At 33.6% G+C, this 16,616-nt stretch overlaps 1 protein-coding gene across 5 annotated transcripts in view; it reads left to right on the forward strand.

Moving 5' to 3' along the window:
• sick (sickie) overlaps positions 1–16,616 on the forward strand; it is a 306,579-nt gene that overhangs the window by 138,351 nt on the left and 151,612 nt on the right. The window lies entirely within an intron of this gene.

Consider the following 16,616-nt stretch of genomic DNA (forward strand, 5'->3'; position numbering starts at 1 on the left):
GTTATATCAAAATATAGCAAAGATATGGTAAACATTAATAATGGTATATATTTTGAAATGTGTGTTTACGTATAGTAAACCTTAATGAACTCGCTCGTATGAAATTAAAAATAGTAAGTTAATAATAAATAACTGGAAATTCCTAGTAATTTGTCGTATTAGTGCATTCGTATAAATTATTATCAGGGGCTCTACCTAAATTCGTATTATAGGTACATTTTTATAAAAATAGCGTTAGACGTGAATGTGTTATTTTAAAAAATTAAGTGTAATAGATTTTTTTAATTTGTTACTGATCTTATTATGATGTTCTCTTATAAGTATCAAAAACAACATTAGCAATTTTTGCCTCATAATCTCAATAAATAGGCATAACGCAGAACGCACATAAACTCAAAGCGGATTCAGATTGAGCTCACAAAACATGCACTACGACGTGTGACGCCACTGTCGTATATGCTAGTGATGTTACTTTGAAGCGTTATTAATATTATTTCATTTATAACGCGGAACGAGCCGCTTCGGCTGGAGACGTAACGAGGAGTCGCTGCACGCGCCGACTGACGTGCGATTAGTCATGCGAGGGCTGCATACAAGAGCTGTTAAAATAACAATCAGTTATTCAAATAAATAAAATTAGACTGACTGCAATCTGAAAATAACTGTCATTTACTAAGCGTTTGCGCTTAAACAAAAGTTTCATTTATTTCGTTTAAGGTTTTATTTTAAGAATTATTTTAAAAGTAATGAGATTTAAAGGACAGTTTTTTTTAAATAAAGCGGTAGGAATTGCAGTAAAAACGATAAGGTGTTGGTGCGACGTACACAGGTAGAGCAGATGAAGATCGTTTTATTATTTGATGATAAGAACTTATAATACAATTTATCTAATGCCTACACTCGTAAGGGTATACGCATGATTATACTTATATGGTTTTTATCACAAAGTCCGTCTTTTGCAAACTTAGGTATCGATCAAAAGAGCACATTTGCAAAATAAACATTTAGCCCTACCTATTTGTACCTTATTACGTTTTTGTAACTATTCGTAGTAAACAGTTCGAATCTATAAAACAGTACAATTACAAACAAGAAAGTTAAAACGCGGAACTCGCCAGCCCTAACACAAAGTTTATAAATAGTAGCGCTTTCCAAGTTTATTCCTCTTTTAACGCGACCAAATTAAAAGCTACAGGATCCGATGCATGCTATTCCACAGATTGAAGTATAAGTAAACTGGATGAGCGATAATGCCGTTTACAGACTACGCGTTATTTTAAAGTTATAGACGGGCGTGTAGTTCGACTGTTTTAAAGTATTTAAAGCAACATATGAGAAACCGCTAGTACTACAACAAATTGAAAAGGAGATTTATGAACCTTATGGGATGTCCTATCATTTTGTGTAAATTTGCTTTAGGTCACAAATTTCACGGCAAACTGTGTTTAGGTTTAATTTAAAAGCGTATTAAAAAAGTTAGGCTGCACTGTCAGGTCTCTGCGAATTAGTTCGCTTACACTAAAACGCACGATCAAAATTGGCTCCCTAACTCGAACGATCATAATCTATTTCAAATAGCGCCCGCGTTCGCGCTCAAAATTCACCAACATTTGAAATTTATGAACACAAACAAGAGCGGTTTATATGCGCAGTTTGTGAGAGCCTAACGGAAGATCGGAAATGCCCACCGCAGCGGCCATAACTCTTGTTTAGTACTCGACTGTTGCCCAGCGACATTCTATTTTTGGCAGAAGCGCCCTCTATTGGCGAGTTGCCGAGATGATCGTCATTACGGGTTTACTCACGTTCTATGTTAGTAAACAAAGACCGAAGTGCATTTGCAGTTATCGTTGCTGTAACTTATGATATTTAGAAGGTTTATTGCATAATAAGTATTATGAACGTACATTAATTCATGATTATATTGCGTATATTAAAAGATATTAGAGTAATACTCATAAATATCTCCGAGAATCACATATAGATGTTTTATCTTCTAGATCGTATAACATGGCATAACAGTGTCATTGTAATTACTATAAGGAAATTGTTATAGACAATGAATATAAATTATTTTACTCTAATACAATCAACTTCTAAACACCTAATATATTACTATTTCTATGTTATTACTATTTCTGTAGTTAACTCATTAAAACAAAAATCTAGTATTCAGAAACTCTTCATTTAATTACTCTGCTTCACATTAAGTTGTAATTTAAAATCATAATAGAAATACAAGTAGCCTTTTTATACACAATATCGATTTACAGTTTAAATAACAACTAAATTTATTACGACTAGCTTTCAAATATGTAAAATCGGGCACGACTTAACCGTCGTCATGTGGATGTCACGACAGCTCGCTTATTGTACCGAATCCAAGTTCACGACATTAACCCCCGGCTGCCGGTCATCGCTTCATCGTACAGTTTGGTACACGGTTGTCACGTTACACTTGCACGTTTCTGTAAGATTGTTAAATGTTTATTCGTATTTCAATGTATTAACCATAGATTAATTAAGATACTTCGCCGCCTTGAAATTGAATGAAGCCAAATACGGCTTATTAGTAGGTTCCTTTTTTGAATTCTTGACAAATAAAAACAATTTTACAGAAAATTTACGAATAAATACCTAATACTGCGTAATTTACATAATAAATAAATAATTATTTCAAATGTTTTAGGGACATTTTAGCACGGAGACGTGGCAAAACTTTTTTACACAACTATTTTAATTCTCAAAACTGGGTACATTTTCTTGTTAGGAGTGAGTAATCTTTACTAATCTATGGTATTAACATAAACTTATAGGCGGATCATAGTTTTATGATGATGTTTTTATGGATGTCCATTGTTCAAATAGTATCGATTAAAAGAGTCGTAACAGTTTGGGATTGTTTTGTGTTGTAGTGGAGCCTAAGCCCGACGGTAAGGCCTGGTTGCCACGCAAAATGTGGACATTTTCTCGGGGAAAAAACACTGGTTTAATTGTAACAGACTTCTTCTTATAGCAGCAGTTTATGGGTGTTGTTGCTATGACTCTCAACTAGCCTCAGCCCTCTGAAGAATTGTTTAGATGAAAATGAAAATTTCACTACGATGTCTGTTACATGAAAATAATTCAAGCAAAAGACCAAGCACTTTACTGGTATCAACCAGTTATACTGTTGTATACCGAATGCACAGACGACCTTCAGCACCAACTAAGAAGAAACGCAAACATGTACTTTGCGTATAGTCCGCGTAAAACTGCTAATCCGCTCTGAACACAGAAATGAATCGCGTCGTCATAGCAAATTGTATAACTTCACCTGCTCGCAACAACTTCAGCGCGGACTAGCAGTTTGACGCGGACTATACAACATTAACCCTGTACTTTCGGTCAAAGCTTCCTAACCCGAGACAATACGAGGATGTCACGTCACGCCATCATTGAACGTGACAAAGGGCTAACAAAGCATTGTTTGTGCACCCGCCTCAATGGATGTTAATCACACGTGCTTTTGTATTTGAAGAGGTCTAATGATTTTTGTTTTGAATGGAGAGTAATTATGTACTCGTAGTTATAAGGGTTTATTAGTTTTTTACTATTAGTTTATTTTTTAATAATAATGGAGTAGCAATCGAGGATGCAGTTCATCTGTTGGTAAGAGGTCATTGCCGCCGATGGACATCTGTAACCAACTCTATACATACCGTGATTTCTACTGAAGTCGATCAAAGCTCTGTTGCCACTCCTGAGGGCCAGGATGGTTGCCTCACATAAACGTGAATCTGGATATAAGGAACCAATTCTGGATGGATTAGACCACAATAAATATTTTAATTCCATCCACTGTTGTCTCATTGTTTGAAAAGACTTTCCTTTCAGATCAGGAAGGTAGGATCTTTCATAGGGGCAAATGTGGGTTTATGTATTTCATACATATTTTAAGAACATTATTAATGAAGTTAATGTCTGATTTCAAAATGTTAACCAATTGATATATCCACCGTTCAAAGTCAATATATATGTAACAAAGATGTGCAAACAACTCTTTATAAAATTACTTCGATTTCATTTAAATCCCTCTCATTCCCGATTTCCACACAGAATACGATGCAAGGCAAAGCAACCAGGTTGGGCTTAGAATTCCACGTTTTTCTCATAGGTGAACAACCGGCGTCCCATACAACATACAATGGGACCGCTTTCCTTACAGGGATGTTTCCTTGTACGGACGGCGGCTACAGCTTTACACTGCGTGCCGGTTTGATAGTGATCGTGATATTGAAAATGATTACACGCTGATAATGTGAATGATGTATAAATAAATGTCTGAACGTACTTGACAGTATGAATTTATAAGTACCTTATGTTACAACATAATTCAATTGTTACCTTGTAACCGGCAATAACATCATTTTTAAGTGCTGTAACGTAACATTAAATGTCTAAAATCACAAAATGGCGCTTTATGTTGTCTCTCTTTTTTGCGAACATGTGAGGCAGGCAAAAAGACTTGAGCATTTACTTATTGTTACGTTTACTCAGTCTACTGAAGCAAACGGAACAGTAGGACTACCATGAGTTTACAAAAGTATTACTCGCTAGCGACTGCGTAAAATAAATGTATGAAAAATTGTACAGCGCCTTTGGTGGTTACTCGTAGAACTAAAATCCGTAGTGACGTAACTCGATACGTAAAAAACCTATCGAAATCAAATCGCTAGCGAATGTCATTATGATCTATTGCCATACAAATTCGGTCCCATGAGTCATTAATTTGACAGACGTTGTCAAGAAATACCGTAACGATAGTAGTTATGTTATTCACTAGCAAAATGACAATAGTTTTCTATTTACCATTTCTATAGTGGCGTTTCTATGCCAACTCATAGTAATGCTACAGAATAATGGATTGAGTAAACGTAACGTAAAATTGTGGGATGTTTTGAAAACTCATGGTAAGGGTACTGTTTTGTTATAGTTTGAAGCGTGTGGTAAATGAGGGAAACTTATATGAGGTGCTCCAATTTAGTCCTTAGAGGTAGCGAAGCATTTGTGGTCAACCTTCGATAGGACTATTCCTATCTAGGGTTGATAATAGATACCCGTGGACGTAAGTGGCCAGGGCCACCACCATGCATGTTCGTTTGCTACGTCATTTTTATTTAAAAAAAACGTAATTTTCGAAATACGTGTAAACGAGCATTTTTAACATCATAATACAATTAATATGAACATAATTTTCAATCAAGTAGGTAAAATTATACATGTTATGTATAATTATAGATATTAGTTCTATTAAGAAGATTAAGGTTTGACATAAATTATGAATACGCCTAAGTAGCTTTAGGGATAACTGGATAATTCGGGAACATCTGTTGTGCTTGTGGTTAGGTCTAATGTGTGTGGGTCTAACTTAGCTTTCAGTGTACATTTGTGAACTTGGGATTAGGTACATCTTAAAGGATATTCAATATAAATGGAAACCTATAATAAGTATAATTAACTATATGCTCAGGGGTTATGTATACTCGTATTATTGTTCAGAAATATATACGATATTTCATGCGCTAAAGTTGATATCAATTTATATATTGAGTCGCCAACATACTGTACACTAATGTTATGTTACTATTATTAAACAAACCACAACTACAAATCTAAGTGCCAGGATAATGATAAGCGACGACAAATGCAAATCTACATTTCTTATATTATCTGTGATTTTCACCGAACGAGTTAAAGCTATGATACGAGTTACATGATCGGTTTTTCAAAGATTTCGTTCATAAAAATATGTCGTTGGTACCAAAAGTGCAATGTAACTAATGGTGAAAGCATCATCTATCATGTAAAGTATTTCTCGAGTCTTCCTGCACATAAATCACGTAAGGGAATGAAGGGTTTAATTTCTGTGACATGACACGTTTGGAAATTAGGGTAGGTGAGGTAATTACGAACTATTTTTGTTTCATGTGGGTCAACTTATTTTTGTTTTGGGCAAGGAATTTTATGGAAATTTTCGTGGTACATCTTTTGACAGTTTTACCACACCTATATCTGTCGTTTTTGGAAGCTTTTATTTAATTTGATTAGTAGGTACCCATGGTAGGGTCAAAACATAATTTTAAACTATAGTCTGATTCATAATTAGGTGTCCAAAATGTAAACAAACAAATGTCACTGTCAAAATTAACTAGAAACAAAAATTTTAACAAACTCGACAAAAAACGAAAACTTTACAATGATTCACAATTTAACAAACGCGCTATGAAAACGACAATACATTTGAGTTCGATTACAATCACGAAAATGAATAACATCAGCTATGAAACTTAAAAATGACGGCACAAGAAATGTTTTGGGTTCCGATTGTGTTACCATTATCACATTTTAATTTTCTACCATAAATCTTGTTTTTTATTATTATTACTGTATGGAACGAAATTGAGGTAATATAAATATTAGATTATGTGAATTGATCTACATTTATTTAGATTATTATTTTATTATCGTTGTATTAATTTAATATTGACAAAAATAAGAAACTACCATTTGAAACGTATTTTCTTGATAGGTCAACACCTTTGTTTACATTTTGGACACCTAATTATGAATCGGAGTATAGATAACCCAAACCGATTAAACTTAAATTTTGCATCCACAGTATCCACACGTGGTTTGGATAACAATGCATGATAAGATTAGTATTCTTAATTTTTTTTTATAATATAGGAGTAGCAGACGAGCATACAGTCCACCTGATGGTAAGTGGCTACTGCCGCTCATGGACATCTGTAATCAACCCCAGATAGGATTAGATATTCCCACCTGAGGTCGGCCACAGATGCGCCGCTAGGTACTCCTGAGGACTAAGCTGGAACGCCTCGGAAAAGTATGTCTTACCATCCCTTACCCCTTACCACACCCTTCAAACCAGAACACAGCAGCGCTTTACACTGTTGTTATTAGGTAGAAATAGGTTCGGCGGTGGTGCCGCCGGAGTCGAACCACAAAGGGTTCTACCACCTTCCAATAATAATCTAATCCAATATGGTGGACACCCAATGAATTGGTATTGGCGCAGTATGAATCGTCTGGGTCACCAAAATTTTTTTTCATATTAAAAAATCTATTCAGCTATTGTTGGAATTATTACTTCCCAATTTTATTTTGTCAATATTTTTCGATATATATTTTTGACGACATTTTTATTTCTAAATTAATAAAGTCCGATGTTTATGTCCGTTACGGGTAGAATAAATGCTGAAATCCGTAAAATCCACCATAATTTTATGATGTTTATTGATTTTGGAAACATTAACATTGCAAAGTTATTTGACTTTTTGACATGTTTATGGAGTATGATTTGTTTATAAACTTGTGTGGCATACCCCATCTGTTGACCTATTGATTTACTACTGTAAAAACAGATTTGGTTATCTCAACACTATTTTCTCATTCATAAAGATCGCATTAACGATATTTATTTTGATCGTACGGCTAATTTACAGAACTAAATAAATGTATAAATTCAAAATTTCATTTTCAATGCATAAATATTGGTTTCTTCGGGAAAGACTTCAATTTCCAATGCACAAATTCTGATTCCTTAGGGAAAGCGTTGTCGTTTTTAATTTATGTAAGAAATAAGCACGCAGTTCCCCGGTAATTCACTAAATGTCATGAACACCTGTAATTAACCTAAATGTAAAATTGGTCATTAACCACTCATTAATTTTAAGACATAGATGTGTTCTGCCTGTGAGCGACAATTAGTACCTACTTGTTATTAACCATTCAAACATTTTGTAGGTCTATTATCTATCTTGAGATTGAATATAAATAGAGGAGACTATAGAGGACAACCATTTAACACCTTCATGTGTAAACGGCTCTTAAACATCTCTTAAGAAAACTTCGTCTTTTACTTACCTGATTATAACTAAACAAGTTTATGCGCAAAACTTATATCTCATTCGCAGCTATACAAACACAAACCTGCTTCTTAAGTAAAGGCGAAGTTTTAATGTTTAGTTGTGAAAGAAAATAGACTTCTGCAAAGCTGTAACTACTAAGTCGTAAGTTTTAATTTTAAGCAATAAGTTTTTGCGACATGCCTTATATGTAAACAAAGTTTTATGGTGAAGTTGTTTGTGTTAATTTGGAGTTTACTTAAGTTCCTTCTAAAAATGTTTGATATTATTTTTTTAATGTTGCCTGCTCTTGTTTATCACTGGATACTTAAAGTTGTCTAACGCCCATCATAAATAAGTAAATATCATAATAAATAATCTATTCAATTTTTGTTTGCCAATGATTGAATTTGAATTGAATTGAATAAAAATAATAGATATAAAAACAAAAATGCTAAATAAAAAAAATACGTGTGGCACTCGGAGACTGCCGCGGTAAAGCTATTGCATAGCATTTTTTATGCTATGAAAACGCTCAGAAGGAATTCCAGAAATACAATATATTCTTCCATAATCATCAACATTTACATTAATACATCTTTATCCACTATTTTATCATATCTCCATTATATAAGACATTGCAAATATCAGCTGACATTTCATAACTCCAAGCAAGACTGAACATTCTAAGATATAAAATAGAAAAGTATTTAATAAGTGACGTAAAGTATTAACAACCAGCAATATAAATGGATCAATGCGATGTGCCTGTAACATTTGGACGAATGTTACAGGTACATCGCATTTTTCATTAATAAATGCACTTTGTTTATTCATATTTAAAACACTTTGTACACAAATTATTTGTACCATAAATCATAATGGCGTTTTGATTTTGTGCTGTCAAGTCTGTCAGTTGTAATTGTACGTTTAAAAATAACAAACACTCTTTTACGTTATTTTATCAATCCAGAATTCAACATAGCTTATGTTGATAAAACATATTATTTGGATAATATGGTAATATAATTTTGAATTTTATAATGGGAATATAAAATATACTTCACGCAATTTTAAGATTTCTGCACGGATTATAAAAAAATGTGTATTACTGCCATCTGTGTTCAAGTTGACGAATTAAGGTTATCAAATAAAATAATAAGGAATGTAAAATAATACTTTATTCAATTATATCCATATTTTTCTATTGACAGTCAACAACTCGGTTGCCTGGAGACTTGATATCCAACAGTCCTCCACCGCTATTTTCACTTACACCACCAGGGGCGCCGGCAGCATTTGGTCAAGGTGACGGCGCACCAGTATGCCATTTTCAGTTCTGACTTCATAATGGAGTCTACCTAATCTTCGGATGACGACTCCGAACTCCCATTTAACTCTTGGTTTGGTGTAACTGCGGGCTTGTACCTTATCACCTTGTCCGAACTCCTGCGTTGGCGGTGCATTGTAATGTAATCTGGATAGTGGGGCGGATTTCTTACATAAGGCATGCATATAGGTTCTTACCTCTCTGCCGAACATTAACTGATAAGGTGATAACTCTTTTGTATTAGGTGTACGTCTCAAGCGTGCCTTGACAGTTAACAGTTTATCAAATAAACTTCCGCTCTTGCTGATATAAAAGAACATTCAGGTATTAGCCGATTATTTTCTTTTTGTACATTCAAAAATTTGAATTTTAGCTTTGTATATATTTCTTCAAATTCGTACCTGTATTTTATTTCCTCTTCTAAATTTTCTTGTTCTGTAAGCCATTCAATTTTTTCTTGAATCGCGTAGAATTTGTTCAAATTTTCTTGTAAAGAATTCAGTCGTATATTTATTTCTTCAATGTCAATTTTTTCTATTCCCGAAATGTAATTTTCGGTTCGTTTCATTAACACACGTAATGTGGCTCGTATTTCCTTATTGTTTTTTAGTTCATTCGACATCTCGTCGCCAATATCAAATAAAATCCATATTTTTCTATTGACAGTCAACAACTCGGTTGCCTGGAGACTTGATAGTTGGATATCAAGTCTCCAGGCAACCGAGTTGTTGAAAGGTGTTACTTATTTTCGTTACGGAATTTCTCGATTCGGTCGCCGCGCTCAAAGCCCGCGATAAAAGCTATGCAATAGCTTAATAACAAATAAATTATCTAATTATATTTGACCATCAGTAAACGAAAACTTATTTGGTAGATATTTCGAAAAAAAAATCGCGCAATCTTCACACGCTGCACACGTGTGCATCTAAAATATTTAATCTCAGTATACATTTGTCATTTTGGCAAGTATTGTAACGTTGTCCTTTCAGCTGTTTCGGATTACTATAACTCTCCACCTCTCCACCCCAAATAACAAATCAGCTGGAAGAGAGCACTAATCATCGCCCCCGTTACTCTTCACGTAACATAATGCCTCGTAACTTGAAACGTATCTTTACCCCTGATACGGCAAGAAATACGTTAAATTGACGGATGGTTCTTCAACAGTTGCAAACGCTTCGTATTTACGACCATATCGTTTATTAATGTTCTATTGTACTTGAACACTTATTCAGAAATACAAAATAGTTGTTTTAGTTATTAAAATAACACAATTGTAATATGCGTAAGCTTTTATTCTTTTTAGCTACAGCTATTAAGATATGTCAAATAAAGACATCTCAAATGTTATGGAGAATAAAAAATAAATAACTAAAATGCTAGTACATATTAAGTCGTTATAAACAAAGTTTTACTTTTAAATTATTTTTGTAATTACTGTTCATGAGATTTTTCCTCTAAGTAGCCACTGACCTGTGTTGGAAACTGTATTTCGAATGACGGTTACAGATGTTCCACCATCCGTAGACAATAAGGCGATAATTTTCCAAAACAGTGGTTAAAGTGGCGGTCTTGATTTGTTTATTTTTCTACCACTCAGCTCTCCGCTCTGTCAACAAATACTTCTTAAAAGTCGGGTAAAGTCGGGTTCTTTTACTTTAATAATCTCGTGGGATGAGACTTTTTTAGGACAACGGCTTTTATGAGTTTTCATTGTTATGAAAACAAATCTAGGTCGGCTCTCTGGTTGGCATTTTGTAGAAATTTTCTTTTAAAAAATCTTTGCATGAGAAATTACCTACATTTTTGATACGTTTAAAATAAGATATTATATATACCAAGTTTATTTGTATTGTCACAGAATTTTCATTATTGAATGTTTGTGGTTTTGGAATACTGTTCCATTGTGGTCACAGAAAGTACATGAATAGAACATAGATTAGTAAAGATACTTCGCCGCCTTGAAATTGAATAAAGCCACAAACGGCTTATTAGTAAGTTCTTTTTTTGAATTCTTGACAAAAATAAAAACTTTTTTAGAGAAAATTTACGGATAAATAACTAATACTGCGTAATTTACGTAATAAATAAATAATTATTTCAAATATTTAAGGGACATTTTAGCACAGAGACGTGGCATAACTTTTTTACGCAACTATTTCAATTCTCAAAACTGGATACATTTTCTTGTTAGGAGTGAGTAATCTTTACTAATCTATGGAATAAAAGGATAATGATCAACTGCAAATATATAAACGCTTTACCTTAATTCAACCATAAATTCGTTGGTGGCCCTGAATTATATTTAGATACCCCTTTTGGTATATTATTTGTTTAATTGTAAGCATTCACAGCCACACAATGTATTGCTAGCTAGTGGGAGCTTTAAGTTTAGTATCGCAGAATCACATATAAATCAGCAAAGCTAATAGCTAAGATTTTTATTATTTTTTAATAACACATCCTTTAAAGGGATAAAATAGGAACAACTTATATCTAAATCCATCTAATTTAATGTTACACATTTCTGCTTTATATCAATTGTTAAGAATACTTCACAACATCTTCAAAACGCGGTAAGTTCAGGCATATATTTTAGTGTCTGTATATTTCTATTAGATGTCTTCGTTCCTAGTGATCGTTTACGACCGTCTGGCCATGCGATCGACGGGCCTTGATGAAAATTCCACTTATTATACTGCACTTTTTATGTCCTCGTAAATTACGAGTTATGAGTCCAATGCTTTCTTTAATCCGGCCCTTGTTTTACTCAAAAGTGAAGTTACTCCTTGAGTTGTGTTTCAAATACGGAAGCAATCTAAAAAGGGTTTTCGTCATAATTTAGCCCTTCATGTATAAAAGAAATGTGAAAAACATGTTTTTGTGTTATGTTTAAAGGAATTTTCTATGTTTAAAACTGAAATAAAAAAATGTCCTTAAACTTTTCTACGAATCAAGTTTTGGTAGTCTTAGGGACTTATCACACTGAATATGTAAAAACGTATATTTGTTAAATAAAAACCACACTGCATTTCTTTAAAAAATATTTATAAATCGTAAGCAAGTTGCATTAGTCTATACTAAAGTGAATACATAAATTTCCAGCGTTTGAAGGAACTTAACTATGCATCATTTACATCGATACCTCCAGCTATGGCGGCGGTTTAAAACTTTCAGACGGTAATTCATATCCCCTCGGGTTCGGATATAAATCAGGGAATACTTTTAGAAATCCCACGAATAGTTTAATCTGGCTTAACAAGCGAAAGGGGAATTAGTAGATGCTTAACAACAGATGGGCATTTCCGCGTTGTTTTACAATTTTACAATTTTAGATTATTGGTTTCGTCAATAATATTGCTGCTTATGAAAAAAGATTAAAGATAGACTTTGGACTATCAAAGTAGTTTTTTTTCTATTTGACTGAACATTGAAAGCGCCTTTAAAACAAATTAATGACTTAATAAGTTTTGTAAAATAAAAATAAAAAAAACTTTAATTTTACTAATTTCGTAGCACGAATGTTTAGTATCGAGATGAATCCAAAAACTCTTTAATACCATAAATATCATGTTATTGCATTGTCATTAAATATTCCTAATATTGTCTTAATAAGTAAAATTGCAACATGTTTCTTTGATGCAAATAAAAATACATTAAGCAAAGTAAAACAAAGTACGACTAAACATGTTAGATTAAATGTACCTAAATACGTGATCAAACGGAAGGATTCAGATTCATTCTCTATATAAACATTAATATCAGCAATTAGAACGTTTCAAGCTCTTCCGCAGGATAAGAATAAAAATGATTACTCAGTGGTATTTGAGTTAGGATACCGCAATGCACCAGGCTGCAGTGCTAGCGAGCTATTTGTCCTTTCTCTGTATTTTTCATTGTGAATGAGCATATCAGATAAAAGCCCAACACATGTCTACCCGTATAAGGGCCGTACTATTGTCGTACATTTATTATTTTAAGCGAACTATTCTTGGAAATATTTAACACGTTATATTTAAAAGAAATTGAGCTATAGATTAAAATATAAACACCGTTACGTTTTTTTTGTGAAATGTGTAGTTGGACATTAATTTTGATTTTACACCGCTAGTATAATTAAATGTTTTTGTGCAACAATCTTTTATTTAAATTATATGTTTTTTTGTGGAATAATGTCTGTTATTTCCAAAAGCATTGTCATCACTGCATTAATTTTACATTGCAAAAATAATATAAACTATCAAAAATCTTATATGCAGGTAATTCATTTGGATATTTTAGCCAATACAAATGAACATAAGTAATGACTTCAGCTACTTTATTTAGTCCTACCTACCTAAATTAATCGCATTGTCACCTAAGTTTAGGCACAAATACCTAAGTAGGTAGTGGCTACTACATCCAATTTCATTACCCGTATTCCCTATTCCCCCCTTCATGTCCAATCTGAAGCGTCTGAAGCTTTAATTCCTATCGTGGTAAATGTTTTGTGACGGACAAATATTTGTCTTTCGTCTGGTCCTTGTGGATTTACTGAGCGCGGTTTAGAAAGTGAATGGCTCGTGAGCATTGATAAGCAACAGAGTTAGGGAATTGAACTGCGGTCGCTAGCTCATATGATTTTATACTGGGATAAGTTTAATAGCAGACAATGAATTATTTTTTTAGTCGATTCAACTAGTAATAATTGTACCATGTATAAAATAGAGTTAGTGTGCATTTTGTAGGAAAGCTCATTAGTATTGTCTATTGATTACCGTAGCGGGAAATTCATTAATTAGCTGACTTTTTTACCAAAGGTGGGCTTAAAGTTAATGCAATATATATTTTATTTTAGATATATTTCAATTGGAAAGGTTGTTTCACAATAACATCAGCAATCTGTAGGTATCTTAACAAGATTGGTTTACCTACCTCATAGATTATTCCATATGTTAAGGTATATTATTATACCAGCCGTTTACATTTTTAATATAAAAATTATAGCAAAATTGTAGCTTAAAAACCTGCATTCGTTCCATACACTGTTTTGAGTTGATAAAATGGCTTGTATCCAATTTTTCCAGTGCAAGATGAAAGCTGTCTATGTTTCTTTCGCTTTGTGTTCGCTCCTTACTTTGTTCTCTTTCGCAGTGAGTTCACAAAGAGATAGCTTTGCCGGCCTAGGTATCTAGTTTTCAATTTGGATTACCTAGTTTTTTAATTTTGTTTGATGCGAACCTCTCATAGGGGTGGAATGTTTTGAAAGGGTTTTTCTATGCGAATATTCAGTTCGGGCATGTTTTTTTAATACTTTATAGAGAAAGCAAATTTGGATGAAGTCCACCTGATGGTAGGTTTCTAGGAGAACTAAGTTTGAAAACCTTTCAAACCAGAATACAACAGCGTTTAAACACTTTAGTTATAGGGCAGAAATTGATGGGGTTGTGATGCCGTTACGAGTCGAAGCGAGAGGGATATACCACCTATCTAGTTTGTAAATATCCTCGTATAAAACATAATGAACTGTACATTACGTGTAATATCGTGTAATAGATACATATTACATTATACATTTTTATCTGAAAGAATGTAGAGCAAACTTAATTAAAAAGTACATTAATTTTAATTAAAAAAAATATCGCACATTATCCATAATGAATATGAATGGATAATATCGATAAGTATGGATGCAGTGATGCAAGGATAGGGCCGGCCGGCACACACCCTCTTCCTATGCGATCAAAGGTCATTGTCATGCGAGATATAACCATGAATAATATTAATAAATTATATTTAAATACATTTAAGTATTTTTTAACATTCCAATGTCAAGTTAGAGAGACGTTGAACTTTCTCTTATCGAATAGGATTACAATATAACTACAAAAAGAGTAACTTTTCAAGAACACAAAAATAATCTTTTACTTAGGTACTTATATTTAACGGCAAAGTCTTTGTCCCAAAAATGTTGAGTATCACTTTACGGTAGATTAATAAAAAAACTTGCTATATCGTGGGTTCATAAAAATATTATGAAAATTTAAAATATTCACGAAGGTATCACATCTCGCGCACGTTTGTATACTAATAAATTCACGACCCCTTCCCTCGCCGTCCGCAGCAGAGACATAAATGGCTGTAAAACGGCCACGGAAACCAAATCTTAGTATCAGCGGGCGGTTGTTTACCGTTCGTTGCGTAAATTATTTTACCGCACGGCCAGCGATTAGGGCTTTTGTCTCATCGTTCGCGATTATTGTGGTCAGCGATAATAATAAACAGCTGAAATTAGTCCAACGCTCTGCCGTGCATTAGGATTATTACAAAAAAAAAATAGAGATTATTTATATTATTAGAGATGATAGAGAATCCTTAAACAACATAAATGTGAATTGTTTTCACGAGATTTTGGACGCGGTACGCTCGGGTTATCTCACGTATTATTTTTTCAATTTGAAAATGGGCAAACAAAATCTTTATTAAAGTAAGAAATGACATTACTCATACCCTATTAGGTTATCTATTTATGAGTGAGAGTCCTTTAAAATCGGGTCAAAGACATTTCGGAGATTAACCCTAGCTGACGAAATTAAAAGAACGTGTTTATGAACGTGCTTATCTGTGGGACACTTTGCTTAGGTTGATGCGATTATTTTGAAAATACGTTTTTTTGGGAATGTATATATATACTTTGCATTAGCGAACATGGTAATACCTTGGTATACAGGTGGATTTAAATTGAAAGAAGGTTTTCTGTTTTCAATGTATCTTTTTGCTTCGCTATGTGGTTTCTCGTGACGGCGTCGGAGTGATCTAACGAGATAAGCCGTGAACCCTTCTGTGAGTGCATAATGTCATCCCGCTAATGCAAGGGCTCCCCGGCGCAGATGGCACCCGTGCCGTCAGTTTTTCATACCCTTTAGGGATGGCAAAAAAAAAAACAATGAGATGCGGGACTGTGACTTTTGTTTGAAAAAAAATCATGTTTGTACCGCAGATATGAATATCTATTGTTTTTGGTGAAGTCTGTGGGTCTCTTTATTTCATTAAGTTTCTAGTGATGTGTCGCATACGGAAGTCTTTATTAGTATTTATTAATGTGTGAAATAATTATAGAGACTAAATATAATTATTTTTTGATGGTTTAGAACAAGCCAGATTATTTCATTGTTTTAGATAAATAGTAAATACCATAAAAGTTTATCACAAAAATATTAGAATCCAGCGCTTTAAACCTACTCAGTCCACACAACTTAGCTATTTCGTAAAACAAATCCTACAAACATCCTGCAAACGTGTATCCATTTTCAAAACCGGAGCCGTTCTAGGGCCGTGCACATACGCGGTACCCACCAGCCCTACTACTATTAGCATTCTGCATCCCGCGTGAGATT

The sequence above is a fragment of the Epargyreus clarus genome, unplaced genomic scaffold (genome assembly GCF_041222505.1).
Source record: "Epargyreus clarus isolate Ecla_fem2 unplaced genomic scaffold, WU_Ecla_fem_2.2 ptg000014l, whole genome shotgun sequence".
In the NCBI taxonomy this organism is placed as follows: Eukaryota; Metazoa; Arthropoda; class Insecta; order Lepidoptera; family Hesperiidae; genus Epargyreus; species Epargyreus clarus.